The sequence below is a fragment of the Larimichthys crocea genome, chromosome I (assembly GCF_000972845.2).
Source record: "Larimichthys crocea isolate SSNF chromosome I, L_crocea_2.0, whole genome shotgun sequence".
In the NCBI taxonomy this organism is placed as follows: domain Eukaryota; kingdom Metazoa; phylum Chordata; class Actinopteri; family Sciaenidae; genus Larimichthys; species Larimichthys crocea.
In genome coordinates this window covers 18585571-18611633 of record NC_040011.1, presented here as the reverse complement: position 1 = coordinate 18611633, position 26063 = coordinate 18585571, and the positions used below count along the sequence as shown (strand labels likewise).

Below are 26063 nucleotides of genomic sequence, written 5' to 3'. Positions count from 1 at the left end.
ATGTAGCCACTCCCTCCACTGTCCTAGGTGCAGGGCATCCCAACACAAGCAAGAGTGACAGTTATCCAACAGTATGATAAGCAGACATAAAAATGGGTTTCACAAAAAAATGGGTTAGCAAAATATAGTATCACACACTATATAAAAATTTAGCAACTCACTCCCAGACTTTTATGGCTATGTGCCTTTTGCCTGCAAACATTTCATTTTCAGTCCCTGTAAGAAATGACAACATGAAACTGATCTCAAATGTAGCCTACAGCCCCAATTGTCACAGGACTATACCTTTGCAATGAAGTTTGCAGACTACATAACGGGCAACTGACCACTATATGACAACATGAAATTGAGCAAATTGGTGCTGAATGCAAGAAAATGCTCTAGTTGATAAAATGTTGATATTAGCAGCAGTTTGCACATTGTATTCGCAATTTAAGCATGACCAAACTTGCTGTCATTCATTGTATCCCATCTCATGATGTTACAGTTTATGAATACAAACAGAACACTTTTGGAAATTTGAGACGTTCAAGATCCTGTTACGATTTCTGGGCCACAGGCAGTAGGACAGAGGACAGAGGTGGCCTAAAACAGAAAAATGAGAAGCCACCCAACACGCACTAAACTAACAGGTCATCCATCATTCTGGAGGATTTCATTTCACCCAAAGACTTCACCTACTCACTCCTAGCACCTTCAAGAAAAGGGGAAGAACTCAGTGGAAGCACCTCCTGTCATGCCTCTTCTCTCAAAGTTCTCTTTCACACCTCTTTCTTCTTCCTTCCTGCAGCTCATCCTTTCTGTCACCTTATACTTCGCTTTCCTTTCTCACACTTTGTTTTGTCTGTTCTTTTCAAAGTTGTCTGGCCAGTGTGTTCACATACATTCTCTCCATTTCCTGTCTAATTAAGTTCTCACAGTTTCTGAAAGTCTGACAGTGTTTTCCCATTTCCAAACTCTGGTCTGCCTGCAACATTCAACACAGTATCAACTGTTCTACCACACATTGTTAAGTCAAGTATTGTTTTGGACTGTGTCATGGTGTTGCTTGACAATATCAGTTTGTCAGCTCATCTGGCATCAATATTTTTAGTGAGAAATGCTAATTAGTCATAAAGCAACAGAGCAACTTAGTTTTTCCCCTTTTACAGACTAAGGATACCTTGCGCCTCACATAAATTAATCAGAAGCAGGTTGTTTCATCATCCTGAAAGTAACACATGGACAACATGGAGGTAGGATATACTGTAGGCAAGAACAAGAATAGCAACAACACAAAGACTGTTTAAGCCATGTGAAACTGATCCCGGTAAAACAGTGACTGCAGACACAAAGAAAGTAATTATTAATGAGGCACAGCTGGTGAGACAGGCAGCACAGAACACTGGCTGACAAGGTAATGAATTACAGGTGTACCAGGCAGAGAAACACGCCGAGGACCTCTAGTGGACAGGTGAGGGAAAAGTGGGCAAGAGAGCTGAAGGCACTGCAACTGAAAGGTAAATTCCAGAATACCTGGCATTTCTGTCATAATGTGATTGGTACTGATCAGTGTGTGCACACTGTCTTTGTTGTAGAGACTCAAACAAAGTCACAAAAGAACACAGAGGCAAGCTATACAAGCCTGCTACAGCTTCACCAATAAAACATTTTTACAGGAATCATTTCCTTTTTCTCAGAGTATGACTGAAAGAGAACTCAGAAAGTAGCCATCTGGAAAGGCTGTCATGGCCAAAAGGCCATCCCCACCATTTCTACAGATTTGCAGTGTATTTATGTATGCCACTTGTATAACAGTGGAATATTGTAAAACCATTTGGCAGGGGTTTTTATTGCTTCAACCCCATGCATGTGTGTCCTAGTGCATTTCTCTATAATGGTACTAGTTGTCCAAAACTCCATATGGGAGCTTTCTAAGAAACACATTTGCCAATTTGAAAACGCATACACAGCATAAAGAACTGTGCTGTAAATACAAAAACGTCCTAGAAGCAGGCCTCTGCATGGCTCCTCTGGGAATACAAGGCTGTTCTGGTTTTGACAGACGCAGCAAGCAGCCCGCGTCAATCTGCACAGAGCAGCTCGAGCTGGCCGGAAGCCAGACACAGAAACAGCATAGAGAATCCAGTTGATTTTCAAAATAAAACACCCCCATGCAAACTGCCAGTCATAAAAACATCCAAAAGCGAGACAAAGTAACTACATAGCATATTTACATGTTTAGAAGTACCTAAACCAGAAAAAAAGCAAATTAACAAAGGCTGAGGGGCCAAGGCGCTCCACTTCTGAAACGCTAGAGTTCCGGAGTTAGTCTTGAGTTGTATTACAGTATGTTTGTCTGTTGCTTCTGCCATTGTCATTTCCTGCTGGTACTGCACCTTCATACACACTTTTCACATCTAGATCAAGTTGAGTATAAAGCATCCACAGGTGGATCATTGGGTCTATTTAATGCTTTCGCATTAGACTTTATTGAGTGGGTCCCTGCCATGTTACTTTTCTATTCTGCCACCTGCACAAAGGAAATGTCAGCATTCCAACGACGTCAGTAAAGAAGTGGACTGTAAGTTTCCAAGAACGGTTGCACAATTTAGAAATAAAATTTGCAGATGTTTTATGAGAAAGAAAATGTGATCGTTAGACAGTAAGTATCCACACATTGTTTTTTTATGAAAAAGTCTTTTGTTTGATTGAGCCTCCATCTGTTTTGTGTATCTACATGATTTCATCTTTCTACACAGGACATTTAATAAATGAAAAGACACATTGTTACAGTGATGTGAATATTACTTTACGGCTGATAACGCTAATCATTTTCTTATGAAATCTCATTTTAATAAAAGGTTTTTTTCAGGAATGAGGGAAGATAAGATATGGAGCAAAAATAGAGAAAAAAAAACAATGATGGAAGACGAGGAAGAAGGGACAGATGGACACAGAGACAAGAGAGAGAGAAGAGTGAGATGGATAGAAACTGGCAGATGGAAAGAGAAGAAAAGATTTCAGAGATCCAGGGGTGAGAGAGCGAGGATACAGCGAAAACATGAATAATACACAGAGGGAAATGGGACTGAAAAAAAAAAAAAAAGATAATATTTTCACTCTCTTTATTCCGCAGCAGTATTCCCATACTCAAACTAAATTACAAGCATGGGTACACAGTTCCACTTTAATGTAGCCAAGCCTCCAGCGGCAGCTTCAAATCCTGCTCAGCAACTGAACCGAAAGATCAAATAGCTGACCGCTCCACTGTCTTATTATGCTCTTAAAAAGAAATATATTTATTTGGCCCTGCTTCCTCGGCTGTTTCCGAGAAATTACATTCTGCTGCAAACAACGTTTTTTTCATTTCAGCAGAGCTTTCCATCTGCTGCCTTTACCATTGTTTTTAAAAGTCTGTTAAAAGCAGCTTGAAGACACAATCTACTGCTTTAAGACACATGTCAGATGTAGATTTCTGGTCATAAACACCCACACAGATGTTTGAAGTCACTCTAAATTACATGCAGATTTTTTTTTTTGATCGGTCTTACTACAAAAGTATCAGTTGTAGCACAATTAAAGAGTAACTTATTGGTGCGGTTGTCTTGCCTCACCTGCTCCTTCCCAGCATGAAGGAGAAACTATGATGGCTAAATATAGAGAAAATCCAAAAATCTAGAACCAGTGCTTAGTTTATCCATTCTGGGCTACTCTAGAAACATGATATACAAAGTAAATGTTGAAATAAAATAATAACCACACACTGTATATATGTACCAGCTCTTTTCATTCAGGTGGTCATCAGTCATCAGCACTTTACATTAATTTGACCTGTTAAAAGCTTCGTCCATTACTAAGCTACTGAGGGTTTGACACAGGATCAACTTATTCATTAAGTCCATTCATTAAACCAAACGCTGAGCTTTTAAACTTTGCGCTCTAGTGGTCAAAAACTGTTTGCCCTTCTGGGGTCAAACAACACCTGACGTCAACAGCTTCCTATCCTTATACCTGTAGCCTGGATGATTATAGCGCCACCTACTGTACTCACAGAAAAAGACAAAATCATCATTCTGCTTCCCCATAACTCCTGTCATAGACCTTTGACATGTTTCATTACCATCAATTCACACATGCAGCTGTTTATATTTAATGCACTGTAGAGGGTAAATATATTTACATGATCAGTATTGACAGTGAAAAAAAGAAAAGTTTGGTAAATTTACTCGACGTCCATGATCCCACACTCACACATCCACACACTCATGCATTCATATGGAGAGATGTTATTGAAAATCTGTCTCCAAACATCGACTTCCTCCAAATAAGAGGTTGCCAACATGACAATCAACAAACAACAAACAGGGCCATTCACACCTCTGAGTGTGTGTGTGTGTGTGTGTGTGTGTGTGTGTTTTCATGACAAGTATGAAGCTAAATAACCGATAGACATGGATATCAGCAATGCTATTAGCATTTGTAACCAGAAGATTAATGTCTGTGAAGATCTATATGTGTGTGTGTGTGTGTGTGTGTGTGTGTGTGTGTGTGTGTTATTACCCTAGAGGGTGAAAAATCAATCTCGACCAATTAACCTGTCCAAACATAACCCGTAGCACAGAGCGACAGGGAGAATGACAAAATGCACTGTGGAAATGTCTGCAGCCAGACAAAAGACCTTTAGCCTGTGTTCAATAAGAGCGGGAAGACATGGATACAAGCCTCTGCACACACACACACACACACACACACACACACACACACAAACCTATACATGTGTACCTCATGAACAGTGGACTGTCATTTATAAATACTATTAGATAAACAAGAATAGCTAAACTTTTACCTGCTTTTACTTTTACGTTTAACTTTTACCCATAAGTAACCTGGCTGCATGCACTGATATCAAGGCTGTTTTACCTGTAGTTAATAATTCTTTATTGGATACGATTAATCTGTCTTTATTATCAGGATATGTACCACAGTCCTTTAAGGTAGCTGTAATTAAACCTCTTCTTAAAAAGCCCACTCTAGACCCAGAGGTCTTAGCCAACTACAGACCGATATCAAACCTTCCCTTTCTGTCTAAGATACTTGAGAAAGCTGTAGCTAATCAGCTGTGTGACTTTCTCCATAACAATAGTCTATTTGAGGATTTTCAGTCAGGATTTAGAGTGCATCATAGCACTTCTATTCAGTTTATACGTATATGTTTCCTTTACGGAACATAATTGGGAATCACTCCATTAATTTCCATTGTTATGCTGACGACACCCAATTATATTTATCGATCAAGCCTGATGCAACCAATCAGTTAACTAAACTCCAAGCATGCCTTAAGGATATAAAAAGTTGGATGACCTACAATTTTCTGATGTTCAATTCAGACAAAACTGAAGTTCTTGTAATTGGACCCAAACACCTCAGAAACTCTCTTTCTAGAGACTTAGTTACTTTAGATGGGATCACCCTGGCCTCCAGCTCCACTGTAAAGAATCTTGGAGTTGTTTTTGATCAGGATTTGTCCTTTAACGTCCACATAAAACAAATTTCGAGGACTGCATTCTTCCACTTACGTAACATCGCTAAAATCAGACGCATTGTCTCTCAGGCGGATGCAGAAAAACTAGTCCACGCATTTGTTACTTCAAGGCTGGACTATTGTAACTCTTTGTTATCAGGCTGCTCTAATAAGTCTCTTAGGACTTTGCAGTTAATTCAGAATGCTGCTGCACGTGTTCTGACAGGAACCAAGATCAGAGATCACATCTCTCCCATTTTGGCTTCCTGTTAAATCTAGAATAGAATTTTAAATTCTTCTCCTTACTTACCGTATTTTTTGGATTATAAATTGCAGTTTTTTTCATAGTTTAGCCGGGGGTGCGACTTATGTGTGAAATTATTAACACATTTTATATATCATTTCACATGTTATTTTCACACTAAACCACAAGAGGGCGCTCTAGGCCTGTGTTGATAATTTCAACATTGGTGCTAACTTGTAAAAACAACTGAGAAGGGCTGAACAAAAATGGCACCGAAAAGAAAATCATATTCTGTAGATTACAAGCTGCAAGTAGTGAAATATGCAGCCGAAAACAGTAATCGAGCAGCAGAAAGAAAGTTTGGAGTTAGAAGAGGAAGCGACGTAGAAGAGGAAGCGCGGCGCATCATCTACCTCCAGAGTTGGGGGAGTTGTTTAAAAGTGACACCGAGAATGAAGATTTCATTGGATTTAGTGATTTGGAGTGACACTGATGGTTTGGTAAACTTGTTAGCATGTTCTTTATGCTATAGTTATCTGAATAACTCTTAATATGTTACGTTAACATACCAGGCTCTCAGTTCATTGTTTATGCGTCATGTAACGTTAGCATACCGTACACTTATTCAGCCTGTTGTTCTCTATTCTATTTTTATTTTAAATTGCCTTTCAAGATGACTGTCTGTTCTTGGTGTTGGATTTTATCCAATAAATTTTCCCAAAAAATATACTCCAGTGCGACTTATATATGTTTTTTCTTTCTTTATTATGCATTTTTTGGCTAGTGCGACTTATAATCCGGAAAATACGGTACAAAGCTCTTCATGGTCAGGCACCATCGTATCTAAAAGAGCTCATAATACCTTACTATCCCTCTCAAACACTGCGCTCTCAGGACGCTGGGTTCCTTGTGGTTCCTATAGTCTCCAAAAGTAGATTGGGAGCCAGAGCTTTCAGCTATCAGGCTCCTCTTCTGTGGAACAAACTACCTTTCTGGGTTCAGGAGGCAGACACGGTCAACACCTTTAAGAGTAGACTTAAGACTTTCCTTTTTGATAAAGCCTATAGTTAGGGCTGGCTCAGGTCATCCCTTAGTTATGCTGCCATAGGATTAGACTGCCGGGGGACTCCCCCTCCCTCCCCTCCCCTCTCAGTCTCTCTTCCTCCCTCTCTCTCTGTGTCTGTCTCTGTCTGTGTCTTTCAGGGTCTTTTCAGGGTTATGCCTAGTCAGGCACGGTATCGGTTGAAGATGCAGTCACAGCTACCTTACTGAAAACTCTCACTGAAAACATTACATTACAAAATTACAGTTTATAGTTAGTTGATAATTTGGTGCCACTGTGCATCTGTGTCTCTCTATCTCTATCACAGGTTCCACTGCTACTGTAATCATTTTATCATTCATTGTAATTGCACAATATGTTTGTGTTGATTTGTTCTGTACATGTGACATCCATTGCACGTCTGTCCGTCCTGGGAGAGGGATCCCTCCTCTGTGGCTCTTCCTGAGGTTTCTTCCACCTTTTTTCCCTGTTAAAGGTTTTTTGTGGGCAAGTTTTTCCTCACTCGAACCGAGGGTCTAAGGACAGAGGGTGTCACTCCCTGTACAGATTGTAAAGCCCTCTGAGGCAAATGTACTTTGTGACTTTGGGCTATACAAATAAAATTTGATTTGATTTGATTTGATAAAACACATTCACTAACTATTGTTATGGATTTTAGTAGCATATTGGTTATTCATTCTAAAATTACTAGAAAACAGAAAGAGGCATGGGAAAGATAAACATAACAGGAATTGTCAGTAAAAGATATACCACAGCAGGCACTTCATATGTGGACTCATGCTGTGTGTGTCACAGGACAGAACGCACACAGAAAACACCAGATGAGAAGGATATAACAGAAAGTATTGCCTGTGATCAGCCTGAGATTACTGACCATGATCTGAAACCACTTGTGTTTGAAATGGTAATGTGGGTTTTAATCACATATCAAGAGGTGGTGAAAAATGCAAAATGATAATTCTATTATTATTTTCATAATAAGAAATAATTGATGCTTCTGTATTTCAGACAACTGAGCAACAGATGTCCCTTTTCCTGGAAATGTCAGACGAAGAACAACAAGCAGAAGAAGCCACAGAAAATGAGATAATCCAAGGAAAACCACCATCGATAAGGCAAAAGACAAAGAATCAAAATGATGGACTCATCTTCTCCCACTAAAGAAGAACTGTCTATGTATATGATGGTAATTAGAATTTTAATTACATAATGAGTTGGTGAAACATGCCTATGATAAGCTAGTATCAAATTTCACAGTTATTTTATTATTTGCAAAGTAACTAACAAGCTATGCTATGTATTATAGGCCACTGAGCAACAGATATCCCTTTCCCTTGAAATGTCAGATAAAGAAGCAAAATAACAAGTAATAACAAGAAAGTAATCCGGAGAAAACCACCCTGAAAAACCTTGCAAAGGCAATTGCTCACATTGTCAATGATGAAAACCTTCAAGAACCTGATATTCAAGTCAAAATTTCGTCAAACAATGGACATCAGTGAATCTATGATACGAAGAATTACTGCCTTTTCTGTGAGAAGCCTTTCGTAAAAATCTCAAGACATCTGAAACAGAAGCACTCTGATAAACTTGAAGTGGCACTTGCACACAGGCAAGGATCGGACATGCACAAGTGTTTTGAGCAAACCTAGAAACATCGGAAATTACCATCATAACTAGGGATGGGAATTGATAAGATTTTTAGGATTCCGATTCCATTATCAATTCTGCGAAACGATTCGATTCTTATCGATTCTCTTATCGATTCTCATTTGGAAAAAAAAGGAGAACAAACAGTTTGATCAGCATCATCTAGAGGAGGTAGTGAACTGGAGCGAGTACTAGTACAGCTGCCAGCCTCTGAGCCAGCCAGACTCTCTCTCTCTCGTCATGGTCATCTTCTAAATCTAATGCAGAAGGCATTCGTTTAATGTAACTGTTATAGCATGTTTTACAAAGAAGCACAAGGCGCTAACATGGTAGGCAGTGTGTTATTTACCTTCCGTACCTTCTGTAGTAACCACAGAGGTCAGAGGTCATAGCCTGGCTGCTGCCGCTGCTGCTAGGTGGAGATTCATCTCCAGTCTGAAGCGTGTCAAAAACACGACATTCATTTAAAAATATTGCATGTTGTGTGCGCAAATGTTTCTGCATGTTCATCGTGTTCCCTCCCGACACTGTTATCTCCACTTTGCAATGATTGCAAGTCGCCCTGTTGCCGTCTGTTTTGGTAAAATGCAGCCAAACTTTGGAGCGTTTGAACCGAGTGGGTGACATTGTTTACTACTGATTGCACTTGTTACGACCAGGTAAAGGGGTATGAAAGAAGTAACATAAAAAACAGATTTTAAGGTTAATAAACAAAGGATATTTTATTAAATAAAAGTTTTTAGATTGTTTTAACAAAAGGAGGTGAGGCAAAAGGGAACTAAGGGCGAGCAAGTGCTGTTAAACGAACAAACCAATATAACAAAAGAAGGACTCTAAACAGAGCCTATTATCTAACTAGAAACTCAAAACGAGAAAGAAAAACCTCACTAACGTAGTCCAACTCTAAATAACAAAAACACACCAAAACAACACCTCTAAACTAATGGGGCTAACAGAAATACACTCTAGTGTGATCAGTATATATATCTAAACTAATCCCTGCCCAGTCCCAACAATTCAATACTCTATCCTCCACAGTTACGAATACTAACAAACGAGGCAAGCTCACAAACACCACACAAACAAGTGAAGCCGCCACGATGCTCGGGCGGCTGTGGTTTAAATCTCGGTGATGCTGCTGCGGGGGCGCTCTTATAGGTGGCGCGGAAATCATGCCGCACCAATCCTGGCCCTGCTCAGCTGCCGAACGTGTTGTCCCCGCCTACTCCAGTTTGGGGACAACCAGGGACCGGGAACCGCACACCTGAATTTACCTATAGTGGGAAAACATACACTACACACACACATATATACGCAGGGCGAAACGGCGACAGCCATAACAGCACTGCACGTGTGAAACTTGCGTAAGTTACATGGCGTAATTTGTCGTGCTTGCTGGAATCGAGCGTGCGTTACTTCTTGCGGAAGTTACGCGACGTAATTCGTGCTTTCTGGAATCGATAAGAGAATCGTTAGATAAACTGCCAAACGATTCCGTGGAATTGAAACACACGGAACCGGTTCCCATCCCTAATCATAACTGTTCAGTCCTGGGAGGAAGTTCAGCACCTAATGACCTGGTGCATCAGTAACAACCTGGCCATCAAAAGCAAGAAGACCAAAGAGATCATTGTGGACACAGGTTCGTATCAACAGAACAGAGGATGAGCGTGTTTCCAGCTTCAAGTTTATGTCCACATCTCTGAAGACCTTTCATGGACCCTTAATACCTTAAACCCTGGTTAAGAGGGCTCGCTTCCACTGAACATCTACTGCTGCACCATTGAGAGCATTCTAACCAGCTTCATCACAGTCTGATGCGGCTCCGCCTCAGACTAGAAAGCACTGCAGATGGTGGTGAAAACTGCCCAGAGCATCACAGGTTCACCTCACCCCACCACTGAGGCCAGAGTAAGCAGTGTCTGCGGAGGACACAATATTGTCAAGGACAGCTCTCACCCAGGTCACCCAGACTGTTTGCCTTCCTCCCCTCTGGTAGGCGCTACAGGTATCTCCGTTCCAGAACCAGCAGGCTCACGAACACTTTTTTTTTTTCCCATCATACTACATCACTCTGCTAAACTCTGCACCAAGGCGATAAACTCTTGACATGATTAAGTGTAGTTGGACTTTTTCAAAAAATATATTCAGTGGCCCAAACTAAAAGTATTTTAGATGTGCCTGTTTTATTTCTCTCGATCCTGGCAAGAAAAGGAATAACACTAAACTTTAGTCTTTTTTTTATCGTGTGTGTGTGTGTGTGTGTGTGTGTGTGTGTGTCGCCTATGCTTCTTGCAGATTGACTAACAAGCAGGTGGCATCTTCCTGCTGACACATCAGATCACTGCTGCTCATCACTGCACTTGTAAAGTCACTGTGCACACCTTCAGTGACAGACCTTTTGATAACCACCAGGCTTGGAGCTGTGTGTGTGTGTGTCAGTGTGTGTTTTGCATTATATATTCATATTTCAACTATACCAAATGTAGTCACTTATGGTGTTCAAAGATTAAAAACGAACAAAATGCGACAAGTTTAGTCTGATGTCATTTTACACACTTTTCCATTTATTGCTAGACAAAATAATAATGAAAGTAAAACTTCAGTTAATATATTTAGGTGCAATTTACTGTTGAAATACAACCTAGCCGTGGAAGTGGAAGGCCGTCTAGTAGTAGCTTCAAGTGTTAGCAGCAGTAGTGGACAGTAAGTAAATTTACTTGAGTACTGTACTGAAGTACAGTTTTTGAGTATCTGTACTTTACTTAAGTATTATTTTTGGGGGATACTTTAACTTTCACTCCACTACATTTGAAGGACAAATATTGTACTTTTTACTCCAATACATTACTTTTTTTTTTAGCTATTACAGTACCTGTACTACGTCATGCCATACAATAGAGAGAGAGAGTCAGTGAGGTGCGGCTGTCTTTGATGTGGGTTATCCGACTGATTTTTGTCTGTGATGCAAGATATAAGTATGTGTTCAAATGTAACTACAATATATAGAAATGTCATTTGTAGATGAATACAGCTTAGTCTGAGTTTGGAGGCTTCATGCCTTCATTTGTTCATTTTTGAGCTATAAACATGTCTGTAGCAGAATCGCATCAGTGTATTGTATGATGACAATGACGCTACTTTCCTTTCCTGTATTTCCTGAGATATTTTTACTTAAGTATTTTTTTAAGCAAATACTATAGTACTTTACTTAAGTAATATTTTGACTAAGCTACTTTTACTTGTATTGGAGTAATATTTGACAAGGAGTATCTGTACTTTTACTCAAGAAGTGAAGTTGTGTACTCTGTCCACCTCTGGTTAGCAGCGGTCTGATCTGCAGCAGTTTTTCATACAGCTGTCTCGTCTTTCTTAATTTCAGATGCTGCATGTGAACTGGTTCACCCATAGCGATCTCCTGCTATTCAAACAATGGACTGAATTTAAAGAATAATGCTGACCTCAGAGTTCTGAAGCAGAGATGATTTTTGAGACACAGCAAGCTCAAATAGTCGATTTGTGTCTGGACTTTTATTTAAATGACTGTGGAGACGTCTTCAGCACTAAGAACACTTAAGCTGCTTTTCCTGATACACAGGCTGCCACTCAAGTATCGCATCATGCAATGAGTATAGTTTAGTATTAAGCGTGGTAATAAAGTTTGCATTTGTTAGTACTATACTGCTTCATGCTTTGTGTGTGGCTCATCATGTGGTCAGTTGTTGCGGAACCGTTTCCTTACCTCTGGATCCCACTGGGCATGGCTCTGTGACGTTGTGGCCTTGATGGTGTTTTGGGTCCATTCTCCACACGTTCATACCCCATCTGAAATGTGTCAGGTGAGATGGAGATAAATAGTGGGCACAGGGTGCTTTATTTTGAAAGTTGCCTGGATTCTCTTTGTTTTTTCTCTTTCACCTCCAGCCAGCTCGATCTGCTCTGTGCTGTTCGACGTTGTGGATCTATTTTTGACGGATGCCACAACAAGCTTCTGAAACACAGTGTGGTGCTTTGGGTGGAATGTCTAGAACGGCCATGATCAACTCTGCTGGCACACCTGTAACATGCTGCAGCCTTGCCTGGTGGCATAGGGCCCTCTGAGCCACTGTGCTACAGTGCTGTAATATTATTTCCAATTTAACCAAGAAAATTAACCTCATAATCTGTCAGTAGTTTATGATACAGGTGTGGGTGTATGTGTACGCAAACGTTTCCATGGCAGCACCCCTTGCTCAAAATATGTTCTCACATTCATGAGCCTATGGAAGAGAAAGAGAAGAGTTCCCTCAGTAAATTCTCACCATTTCCTCCTCTGCTCATACGCTCAGACACCTACACGACTTAACAGAAAATATGTGGACTGAGATTTACTGCCTCACCAAATGTACTGTTTTTATATGAATATGCCTACACTGAGTATGTTCTATAACAATATGTGTTCAACTGGTGGGACACCTTGTTCCACCGCAGCTGCCGCCTTTGTGATTTCTCTTGGATACACAGACGTCTTTAGCAACGGTGAGCTGCCTAATCACCATGCGGCGGATCGCCCCGCCAATTACTGTGACACAAAGTGACTTTCACGACCCGGTGGGCGCAGCGTGTAGCCAGCTAAGTAGGAATTATTCACCCTGCATGTATAGAAAGCCCTCATCAGCAGCACAGCCCTTTGGCAGTCACATTGATGGACTGACAGACTCACAGTGAGCTCACATACTGACCTGTGGAGAAATCTGCAGTATGTATGATACAAAGGCATCTATACGTGCTGATGTGTATTTACAGGACATGCTCTGCATTGTTTGTATGCAGAAGTCGATTGTATTCCGTCCACGCTGTGTTGGTTTCACATCAGAATGCCTTCACTCACCACTCACACCTCAAATGAGCCACTTTAGAGTAATTCAACAATCACATTCACACACCATCGCACACAGACACACACTCATATCATACATATTTATCACCATATTGTAAAGCACAATAGAGGATGAGCATTCGCACGGGCACGGAACAGAACACACAGGAATGCTGTATGCAGCATGAGGACTGGCCTTTTTCCATGGAAACACACACATGCATTAATAATGAGCCATATGTGCATGCACATACCAACACACACTCATGCGAATGGTTTATACGTCCCCTATCTTCTGTATACTGCACATTTGAGCCTTCATAAAGCTAATGGCCCGACCTCCTCTGTAAATCTTGAAGCCTTGTAAATGTGTCTTGAAATCATAAAAATGCACGTTGCAAATGGCAGTAATCTCATCAAGCATCCACAACATTTGAGAGAAAATAAAGCCTTATAATTACAAAACCTGGTTTAAGAACAGCTCTGTTTGGTGTTCAGACCATTTCTCAAGACTGTGTGGGCAGATCATGTGTTGATTGACAGCCCCCTTGTGAGCTAATGTACTGCTGTGGATGGGGAACGGCAAAACGTATTTTAGCCACCACCAGTCACCGCTCTACTTTGCAGTCAGTCAGTCAGTTTCTTTCTGACGAGGAACTGAAACTGGTTTCTATGGTCTCTTTAAAGCCACCAGACCAGGCTTCTTTTACAAAAACAGTAATTTTACAGAATATTTTCACAGCAATTATTTCGATCAAGCAAGAGTTCTACGGTGATATAACAAGGCAAGGAAACTAATCTTAGTTTGAGAGAGAAACTTGAATTCAGGTCTGTAGGGGTGTAAGAATATTTCCGTTCATGACAGGAATACACAACTAATTTCATAATAAATGTCAGAGCATAACCAATTCAAACCCAATATCATGGTTTTTCAGAGAGAATTTGCTGAATGTCATCTGCACCCCATTAGAATACCCTATACTGCCAGTTCTTGGAGGATAGAGAGAAGGATCTGGCGATGATCTTAATTCAATTGAGTGGCCATCCTCGAAAGGCATTTTAGAAAGAAATAGAAGGAGACAGGTCTGTAATTCTTTACATCAGATAGGATGAGTGTTGGTTTCTTTAAAGCTGCACACCAGCTGTGTGTGTGATGACAGCAACCAGTTGTTCCTCTACTGGACACACTTAGATGGGTGAAGAAAGGAAGGAGCTCAGGAGCACCAGGCTGAAGAAGCTGAGAGTTGATAGGATCAAGGGGGCAGATGGGTGGGCGGTGAGAGGTAACCATGGTTAGTACCTCATTAGGGGAGATGTGTGAAAAGGAAGCTAGAGTAGGGGATGAAGAGGTGGTGTCAGCAGGTGAGAGGGTGGAGAAGATGGAAAAAGAGAAAAATTTGCCTGCGGGTCTGTGAGTGAAGGAGTAGGCTGAAGATAGGGCTGCAGGGGTGGAAGGGTTCTCTAGCGTCATCCAAGTCTCAGTCAGAGCAAGGAGGTCCACAGATCCTGCATGAAGTCGGTCTTGTGGACAGTTAACTGAGGAAGAGGAATTACTCCCCTTGGAGGAAATTCATTTTTTCACAATATTGTTGTTTTACACATGCAGTTGTTTGGTAGGGATGTTAGGAGTGATCGCCCTTGTTAGGCGCATTGCTCAAGGGAACTTCAGCCGTTCCAAAGAGAGGGAACTGCTACATCTCCACCAATCCACTTCAAAAACAACAATGAGCACAGAATGACACACTGAAGTCCTACTGTACAAGGTATTGTCTTTAATTGGATGAAAATACACACCTACACACACATGCCATACATAACTGTCAAGTCTTGTTGCAACAGCACCTCATTGTGCTTTGATTAATGACTCCATGCATCATTAACCTTCTGACACAGACCCAGGAAATTACTGCTGTATTTACACTCACACCCATATAGATGTATCTACGCACACACACACATTACAGAGCAGTGCTGCTGCTTTCAAAGGTTCAGTATTTTAATATTACCAGGAGATTAGGCGAAATAGAACATAACAGACACAGGCACAAATGCACATGATAACTATACCCACACATAGTTTGCTGAGGTTCATTAATTTCACATTATCAGGTGATTAGGAGCTGTGATTAAGAAGCCGGTAGAAGTTGAGTCGAGACAACGAGATGAACATTGATTCTTGATTTTCTTTTAAACTCATAAAGAACTCAATGAGCTGAGAACATATTTAAAATTGTACTGTACTATAGCCTACAAATACCAAACAAATGACGTGTAACAGTGGACTTAAAGCTTAAAGCAGCTTTGGACACTTGTAGAATAGAAATCTGAGCTTTACGTCTCTAGGTATGCATTTCCCATGATAGCGACTGACTGATATCAGAGAGCTGGTGTTCCTGAGATATAGTGCTGACTGAAGATCATACTGTATATTCTATGATCAATACAAAATAATTCTTCAATACTCGACCTGCACTGGCTGCCTGTAGCTGCCAGAATTAAACACAAAGCTCTGACGCTAGCCTACAAAACCATCTCAGGATCTGCCCCTGCCTATCTCAGCGTCTTACTAAAGGCTCACGTCCCGACCAGGGCGTTACGCTCCGCTCATACAAACCGTCTAGTTGTACCCTCGCCTCTCGCAAAGCGAGGTCACTCTAAACTCTTCTCTGTGGTCGTCCCCAAATGGTGGAATGACCAACGGCTACTAGAACAGCAACATCCCTTTCTACCTTTAAAAAACTTGTAAAAACCTTTCTGTTTCCAGAATGCTTCCCTGCCTAACAAAACTAACAAAACTAACAACTACTCTGTGTCCTTTACACCTTTCTCAGCTTATGTCCTCCTCTGTAAGTCGCTTTGGATAAAAGCGTCTGCTAAATGTAATGTAATGTAATGTAATGTAATGTAATGTACTCGATACTCCACTTTGATTCACTTGTTTTATGGGGTAACGTTTCATACAAAGTTTCTGAAAGCCAATTAGCCTAGCTTGCTATCATTAGCACTGACTCCCCTTGCACATTACTTTTTGTAAATGTTATTTCAACATATTGTCAAGCTCCTGCACACCGGGTTTTGCATTTTCCTGGCAATATTCAAAGGGGGTCGAGTTGTCTTTTTTCATCTGTTGCTGCAAATGAACAGACTGTCGGAAGCTCTATAACCTCCACACTTCATACTCTATGACTGAGCTGTTAAGTCCAAATCAAGTACCAAAGAGGGCAAATCCATCAATCGTACAGCAATGAATTATTACATAATTAAAACAGGATATTTAGTGAAGTGTAATAATTGGGCAGTAGTGCAAGAGGGAAGGGGAAAAAATAAGCATTACTGGAAGAAGTTGTGTGTATAACTCCAAAGTTGTCTGAACTTAAATTGAAAGTTGTTTTTATTGTTTTTTTTTGTTTTGTTTTTTTTGTATTTCATGCAAAATGTCTTCATTAGTTATAACACTGATGTGTTATAACTATGTTAAGCCAATCATTTTGGTGTAATGTGCTGAATGCCAACATTTTCTTTTGACAGTGTAATGTGCTGATGCCAACTATCCCAAACACATTGAATGATAGAAAGTAACACCAAACTCTGACTTTGGTTGGTTTGTTATTAAGACGGAGGTGCACAGGTTTTGAAATCTAAAGTCCGGAGAGAAGACAGACATCTTAGATTCAGCTCAACTAACAAGGTTCAATGTCAGTTTTTACAGAGCAATAACAACAACAAAAAAAAAAACATTTTATCAGATTTTATTATGACAAATTCCTCAGAGTGTGGGTGGCTTCCCCCTTCCCACCTTGTGTTCAAACCAAGGCATTTGATATTAATTTTAAAATAATTAATACAACAGACAAAAAATAACATTTCATTGAATAAAAACAAAACAAAAATGAGCTCTCTTAATAACTTAAAGTAGGAACTAGCACATAAATAAGTGATTCTTGCATCTGCATTGGAGAACAGATGAAACGCTTCAGAGGAGGTGGAACTACTGAACTACTCATTTTTGTATACGGACTTATTTCATAATCAAAAGCTAATTTCTCTCATCTGAATTTAAAGTTTTCTCCTTCTTATTCTGTTGCCATTAGCTATGACTCAAAGTGCATTGGGCTATGGCAACTAGATACCTTCATTAATTATTCATGACAGATCCCTTCATCAAACTGGGAATATTGGCACTATCAAATAAAGACACATAAACATGAACTGCAGGGAGAAAGAAGGGGGATGAAATGCAAACAAAAAACCCCCATCACATGACATGCATCCCAAATCCTGACATTTTGACACTGTGTGCATGGAAAAGGAAAAAACAAAAATAAACACATTTCATGTGACAAAGAATTCTAGCCCCGAGGATGCTGCAGGGATGCTGCATTTATGTCCACCAGGCGAGGAATTCACTCACAGACACAAGAATACGCACACAGACATTCATTCAAACCACTGACATTTCATACAACACGTGAAATGTAACCTGGAGCTCATGGTGGAGTAAGTTAACAGACTGAAGATCACTTTTCTGTTCACATACCCCAACGAGCATTAAGCGTTCCACTGATGAATCATTCATGCGGTTCAAATGATACGAGTCAAACATGACATGTATTAGCAGTTGTTTTTTTTTTTGTTTTTTTTCAGGGGCTTTCGTGAACAATCATTAATCATTTATGAAGGTAAACAGGAGCGAGTGGTCACTGAGGCGGAAAGAGCAGCGAGGGAGAGGGATAAGGAAAGGAGAGGGGTAAAAAAAAAAAAAAAAGGTTAGTTAAACATTAAACAGAACACAACAGACATTTTTATATTTTATATTTCATGTGTAATGCTGTTTGCACCCGGGATACAGTATGAGGAAAATTCTCTGTATGTCCTGATTATTAAAAAAACAGTTTTACACAGGACTAATCTTATTTAGTTTTCCCGTAAAAATACAGTCCTCTCTGTATGAAGACAGCGGGCTGGATTGTTCTCCATGATCAGCCTGTGAACCAGCAGTTCTGAAGTGTAACCATGACGTGAGCATGAGTTTGACCCGTTTGTTTTCAAGCATTTATGTTGTCCAGTATTTACTTCCTACTCTTCCATGCTTTGAGGTGGACTTGTTGTGGATATTAATTGTGTTTACAGTAGCCAATTGTGTTGCATTGCAACTAGCACTATAAGCTGAACCAGCGATCAGGGCCAGACCCAGGATCGAACACAACCTCCTAAACAAGTTTTCAAGGTTTTCTTCCCAGGTTTGGTTCCTGGCATCATGTCAGTCCTGTTAGCTACGCGGCTGACTGAGCTAACCTCAGTTAGTGGTTGGCTAAATAGCAATCTTTCCATCAGGAAAGTCCGTAAATTACTTTGGTAGTGTAGGGTAATTAGATACTTGATCAAGTCTTTAGGCTAAAGCTATTTGTCCATTAGGATACTCTGTAAATCTCAGAGTTGAAGCTGAGCAGCTAGAGGACATCAGAGGGAAAAGCAGCAAATATATTGTGTATAAAATCTGATCCAGTTTCATTAAAATCACTGAATAAAGTTGTAAAGTTGTGCTTTTGTACAGTAATCAGAGAGGCCCAGACATAGATGACTGTAGCAGCCCTCACAGTCACTCATAGACTGGATCAAACAGGAAGCACTCTGCTAAGACAGCAGCAAAATAGGATAACTGTAAAATGCAGAACACCACATTACACGTTGTAAAGTTTTTCCCTGATACCTGCATTTTCACCTGGAGGTCCATGAGTGCTGGTCTGGCCCTGGATATTTTAGTCTGTGTTAGTTGCCTGGCACTCACCCTGATCATTTTCTTCTTAGTGAAGACATTGGAGATATCTCCCTGCCTTTATTTCATACTGTAGTATACATTGAAAACATGTCCACAAACACAATGAAAGCAACATGTTCTTTGTACTGTACCAACAGCACAGTCACAACAATGGTGATACTCTGATGTTAATTCATGTTGCAAAATGCAAAACACACGACAGATACTAATGTTACTGAAATAGTGGAGAGATGTTTCCGTTTATCCGGATGGAGAGCTCAATAAAGTAAAACACACCTGCAGTGTTTAAGATCACTTTCTCATGCAAATTGAACCAAATTAGGCCCAATTGGAACAGAAGTTGGCAAAACATTGTTGTGACAGTCTTAAAGAACCTGTAGTGTTATGTTCTTACCTTAACTCGGTCACGTTACAAAACAGTCCTTGACTGGTGAAGTTGCAGCGGAGCTGCAGAGCCACTTCCTTTGTCTTTTTTCCAAAATAAAAGCCTTCATGAGTTCTTAACACAGTCTAGTCACACAAAGTTTCAGCTTTGCTTCTGTTTTAACATGCAGTGTTGGTAAAGAGCTTTACACAATGATTGACATTACCATGAGTCAGTGACCATTGGGGGGGCACACGGGGTGGCCAATCAGATTGCCGTTCCCCCCAGCCCTGCATTCAAGGTTGCTCACAAATAGGTCTCAGGCCTGCTGCCCTATAATGCATCCCTCTGGGACTAAACTCCACATAGACTAGACTCTTGTGTTGTGTGATATAGGAGAGGAAAGGTGGCTGCTGTCTGTTCATTCACCCAGAAATTCAGCTCTTTCCCCTCCCTTGTTCTTTTTTTTTTGTCCACAGCTGTCACAAAAAGATAGTTTTAGACTCGATCATATGGAGCACAGAAAGAACAGGCAGCACACCACGAATTCTGATTAATCTCAATATATCATCGTTTAGACATGTGGCATATGTACTGGACAAAATTTGGACAAGAATAGTGCTGAATGAAAATAGGCGAATGTGAAGTGAAAAGAAATGACACAAATAGAGTAAGTAGATTGAAGCAAATACATTTAATCAAATGAACCAAATTCAAAGTGTGAGCTAAATGTAAAATGTTAGACAATGCAGATGCAACTTGAAGGAATATATCAAGCAAATGTGCTCAAATGCAAGACGAATGATGTGGTGAACAAATTTAGGTAACTGAAGAAAACTTTGCAGTCCACATAGCTTCGATAGAAATCAATGGACTCCTAAACACTATAGATAGGCTGGTTTATGGAAGAATTGTCCTCTCTTTATTTCGGAGCGTACATTGTTAGTTTGAGAGAAATCATTATATGACATGCAGCGAGAGTGCGGCGGTCGGGATGTGAACCGACGTCCCATGGTTCAAAATGCAATAGATACAGTAGCAATGTACTTAACCATTTGACTATCATAACTCTGCTATGCTGCTAAGAGTATTTAGAGTATATAAAGTATATCATGCTAATATAAAATAAGAAAAAATCTAAACTACGATAACTCTTTTTAGGATTATTTAGGATTAATTATACATAAATAAGCTGGGGTCTTAAATAGGTGACGTTTCAAACAGCTGGCTAATAGGGTAAATTGGTGTATTTTAAGAGAGAAGCAGTTTTACAAACAGACCATATACCCGGCCCTACAGAGCGCTCAAAAAGGGCGAAGGAACACACCCAAGATTGATCCACACTCTGGCTGTCTCCCTATTGGCTGGTGAAAGACACTATTTTAAGAGCAGGGAGGGACATCCTTTAGTCTGAACAGACGCCTCAACCTGAGAGGACGTGCTGTTTTGAGTGTGAGCACATTAGATCTGAACGCGTAGACTTTAGATTTGAGCACGTAGACTTCAGATCTGAGCGCGTAGACTTTAGATTTGAGAGCGCAGACTTTAGATCTGAACGTGCAGACTTTAGATTTGAGAGTGTAGACTTTAGATCTGAGTGCGTAGACTTTAGATCTGGCACACAGGACATATTTGAGTGCAAGCAAAATGTTTGTGTCCAAGAAGAAGAAATGTGAGCACAAGCATGTGATTTTTGAGTTCCAGCACACATTTAGAAAGAAAGCAGCAGAAATCTGAGTGCGAGCACAAAACGTGAGCACGAGGAGAATAAAATAAATCTGAGCACAAGAAGGAGGAATCATGTTCTCAAACTGAAAATCTACACTCTTGAATAAAGACAGGATAATTCTTCCATATTGGTTGCTATTGACAGGCACTTGTTGAGGCTGCAGAACTCCGTCAACCCAACCACGAGGACAAAGTGCGCGTTCACCAAGTCATATTTTGTATTTCTAACATTTTCATTTTTGTTCAGTCATTGGGGTTTGATTAGATTTCACACTAAAAAGGAAGAACATGTCTTTTGAGCACCTGCGCCTCCAAGAAAGCCATGTCCATTAAACTTTAATTACACTAATTATGGTCTTTGGCTGGTGTGAAGAATCCATATGTGTTTGTAAGAGCTTTTGTTTGGCTTCACAAGAGGGGGAGACATAATAAAGTCAATAGTATATATACTGTATATAGCCTATTTATTTTATAGCAGCCTGTCTAGACTAAATATAAGCAATTTTCCATCACTTTTCTAGCACTTCGGATATGCTACGTGCTAGCTTTTTTTTATTTCATTATGGATTTTTCAGACAGGTACATACGCATGTTGATCACAGAGTAAAACAATGAATTCTTATTTTAACAAACATAAAGTGCAGGGTTTAACAAAAACAGTCCCGCACCACTAGCTTTAACGGTTATTGGAGCATGGAGCAAAAAGGACTTACAACAATTGCTTCAAAGTTGGATGTCGCTTTCTACAATAGCAGTGTTACATGAAGAGTTTAGAGTATTGAGAAGGAAGAAGAATGTGGATAATAAATGTCATGTTTAGAGCATGGATCCTACATACTAGTAAAACTGGTCAGTAAATGGTACTAAATGGAAACTGAAGTGCTCTTTAGAACAGTGCCGTAATGTAGCTACATGTACATTATGTATGCCATTAAATCAGTCAAATCAAGTCAATTCATGAAGAGCACATGCAGCTTTCTTTGGACTCACCTTAGTAAAATGGATTTAGCTATTAAATCTGCATTTCCTCAAAATGTGACCTGTGTTTCAACACTTAAACATCAGGATGAACCATGTCTGACACAGAGTCCTACCTGGAATTTAACAGTGTCCTGTTAATGAGCTCCACTGCTGACAAAAAACTATTTTAATGTAACACTCACTACTGTGTAAAGCAAGAAATCAGAGTGGAGAGCAGAGATGCCATCCTCTAATCTGTAACATCGAATAAATGCACAGCAGAGGAAAGCAATGTTAAGTGACTGACATTGACTCTGTTTAATGGTGCATTATGCAGTTCAAAATTGTTAGAAGTGTGATGGCATGCTTTCTTTTCTTTTTTCTTTCTTTTTCTCCTACAGTGCTTATTATTATGCACCAAAATATAAAGGCAAATTCATTTTGAGTTCTTGGCAGTGAACCTGATTCTGGTTAAAACTCACAGACAAATATTGTTCTGGTTTTTGTCCAAATGTATTATCATGAAGAAGCTTCAAGCTGTGAGACTGTATGACTGACGAGCCTTTGTTTGTGTGTGTATCTCCATTATTTGATACAGGAGTCAAAATACATACAAAAGCCTGTTTGAATCCAAAACCACTCGTTCCATTCATTCAGGGGATTTATAGAACATTTGTTTCATAGTTTCATTGGGGAAAAAAAGGCAAAGACTCTCATTCTCTCATAACGTTTCACACTTGTGTTCTCCAAAGTGCTAACCCTGACATTTTATCCTCCACAAACCATTGTAATCATGAAGTGTTTCATGGTTTAGCCAAATAAATGTCACCTGTTGCACATCCACCACAAATCTCTCACAACTGCCAAGAGAACAAAACTTTTCTGTCCTGATTGTAAGACCTGTGGTTTGAAATTCAGCTATTAACACATGAACGGCTGGTGAATGTGGGTGGTCTAATACAAAGGTAATAAATTGTCAGGGAGGCAAATACAAGAGGAATTAGGCTACTATTGTGAGAGTCTGATAGAAAAGTGTAGAAAATGGCTCTTGGATAAGTCATGCAGTGACATTTTGAAAGGTGTGATTAAAAACAGCAGTCATCACACTGCAGCTGAGACGCTGGCTTTTTTTCACAAAGGAGAAGTCCTGTTAGAATTCACAATAAAACACAGGTACACTGGCTGCAGTCCTTATCAACATATTCAATAAGAATCTCTGTCTGAGCACTTTGAACCCAGACGCGTCTACTATTCAGCTTACTAACCAACTGAATGGTCTAACGTTCATCGAACCAGGTCAATTATTCAATGAAGCACTGAAGTAATTTCTAAAAGGTCAGTAAATCAATCAAGCAGGTGACTGGTACATTAGCACATGCTGGGTCTAGACTAATAGTATGATTCTTTACCCACCCACTTTACCCCAGACACTGGAGCTGATTGCAGCCATACTAGACAATGATTGTTATTCTTTGCAGGGAATGGAAAATGGTAAATGGACTGTACTTACATAGCGCCTTTCTAGTCTTCTCTTCTTCTTTAGGACCTTCTAACTCATCAGCTGACATGCTGCTGTTGAGGAAACATCTTCAGAGACTTCAGGGGCATCTACTCACTCCTCTGGTGTGACTGCAGCTTCAGACGTCTTAACAGAGGTACCACAACCTTCTACATCCTCCTTCAATATGAGCAGTGTGTGTGGTTGCAGTGGCTGTGTTTTAACTAAACTTTGTTTAGGGTGACCGAAATCTTAGAGCGAACCCTGCACTAAACCTTCTGAATCACAGCCTCCCCAGCTGATATAGACCAAGAATCTACAAACCATAAAGTGTTACTAATTACTGGCTGAGGAAAATGTTGAAAACAGTCTAGGAAATCTCACAGAGAAACGTCCCCTAACTCTGCAGTTCACTACTTTGGTTTTACAACACATTTGTTTTGGATGGCTCATCAACCCTGTTTCCAGCAGCTAGTCTCAGAAAAGAAATGCTTGAATAAACTTCATGATACTGTACACATGCTCGGCACCGAACAACAGAGTGGCAAAAGTTTTGTGAATAGCATGGTGAGCTTTATCGAGCATATAGCAGCTAATAACCCAAATATTTCTCTCCAGAGGCAGTAAAGACCCAAACACAGTAAAAAGGAGAGCACATATTGGACTTACATTCATGAGGTGGCCAGAAACGTGATTCGGAATGAATGCTACTGTTGTTCTGTGCCTGTTGGATGTGTAAATATGGAGTTTGCTAACTCTTTGAAAGAACTTTGAAACTCTGAGAACTTTAAAAGGTATATAAGAGCTGTCTGTCAGCTGTTTTTACCCCCAAGTGGAAAAAAAAAGAAAGAATGCACTTAATGTCAAACTAACTGAAAATAATCAGGTAATGCAGCCAACAAGACACTTTAGCAGCCTGCTGTCTCCAAGCTATGTGCAATAAAATTGTGCCTATTAAATGTATTCACCACCTTGAAAGTTTTAACGCTTTATTGTCTTACAACATTAAATCACAAACTATCTACTATCAACAGAAAAATATCATTTCATGTCAAACTGCAGACAACTTTCTACACATCAGCCTTTTTTCCCACAACAATAGAAATGTACTGTCAGTGGTTTTTGCAATCTTGCAATTACAGCCTTGACTTTGTGTCGATAGGCCTTTATCAGATAAGCCTTTGGGCTTCTGGAAACTGGAACTCTTCCCTATTCTCTGAAAAACTGCTTTGGCTCAGTCAGGTTTCAAGGATTTTGTGAGGGGCTGAAGAGCTTTTTTCAAGCCGAGCCACAAATTCTTAGTTGAGTTGACTTCAGGACTCTGACTCGGCCACACAGGACCTTTGTCATTCTCAAGTGATTTCTGTGTAGCTTTTGGTTGTTTTTGGTTGTTTCCTGTTGGAAAACAAATCGTCCTCCGATTCCCAGATGTGTTGCCGACTGCTTTTGGTTTTCTGACAGGACATCTCTGTATTTTGCTGCATTCATTCATCCTTACCAAACCTCCGAGGACCTGCTGCAGAGAACATGGTGCACTTTTAAAGATTTTCAGCATTTGGCTCAAGGCAATATTTAGTTTGATGGCCAAAAAGTCTGACTTGATCATAACTAGATCTCCCCTTGCCTTCCAGCAAACTCCTGGTGAACTTTTATACAACTTTTATACTTCTTGCCACTCTCCCACAGAACTGTGATTGGTGAAGCACTCAGATGTTGGATAAAACACTTCCTCCAGTCTTACAGAACCTGTAACTCCTTTAGAGTAGTCATTGATCTTTTGGTAGCCTCTCTCACTGCGTCCTTATTGCACGATGACAACTGTGCCAAATCTTTCATGTTTCATGGTAATTAATTTTACTGTACTCCAAGGGATAATCAGTAATTTGGAAATGTAATCATATCCATCCCCTGATTTGTGCTTTGATTACTGCAGATTTGCTTAATGGTGCAGGTCTTGCCACAATACTGATGTAAAGCCAATTAGTCTTGTCATTAACTATAAACTTTACTGTTACTGAATGAAATTATTTTTGAGCCCTAGGTGAAGAAAAAGCACATCATGGATAAGGTACACCATCTTTTGTAGTCTCTGTTCTAAATTAAGAAACAGAATAAAAATTGTTACCATTAATTAAATTATCCCAGTCCTGTCAATAAGCTACACAAAAATACAGGTAATCTACAAAATAAATCTTACCTTACATTCCTCCCTCTGAAGTGAGGACATTTCATCTGAACAAAGGTTGTGAAAAATAAATCTCATCTTGCACTGACTCTTCCAGAAACAGGTTTGTTTATTCTACATTCAACATATGAATGAGCCCTTGGTTCTCATTTAACCATTTAACCAATCACTGGTTGGGGCGTCTTGTGAGTCCTGCGTCAGCCTCTGGTTGCTCAAACAAGCCACAGAGAA

The 26063-nt window shown here is 40.0% G+C and overlaps 1 long non-coding RNA gene across 1 annotated transcript; it reads left to right on the top strand.

Moving 5' to 3' along the window:
• The first annotated feature begins 1084 nt into the window (after positions 1 to 1084).
• LOC113746086 (uncharacterized) lies at positions 1085 to 12058 on the top strand. Its single transcript, XR_003462584.1, has 4 exons — positions 1085 to 1235; positions 1411 to 1499; positions 7819 to 7996; positions 11843 to 12058. It is a non-coding gene; the product is annotated as an uncharacterized LOC113746086 (long non-coding RNA).
• The last annotated feature ends 14005 nt before the right edge of the window (positions 12059 to 26063 follow it).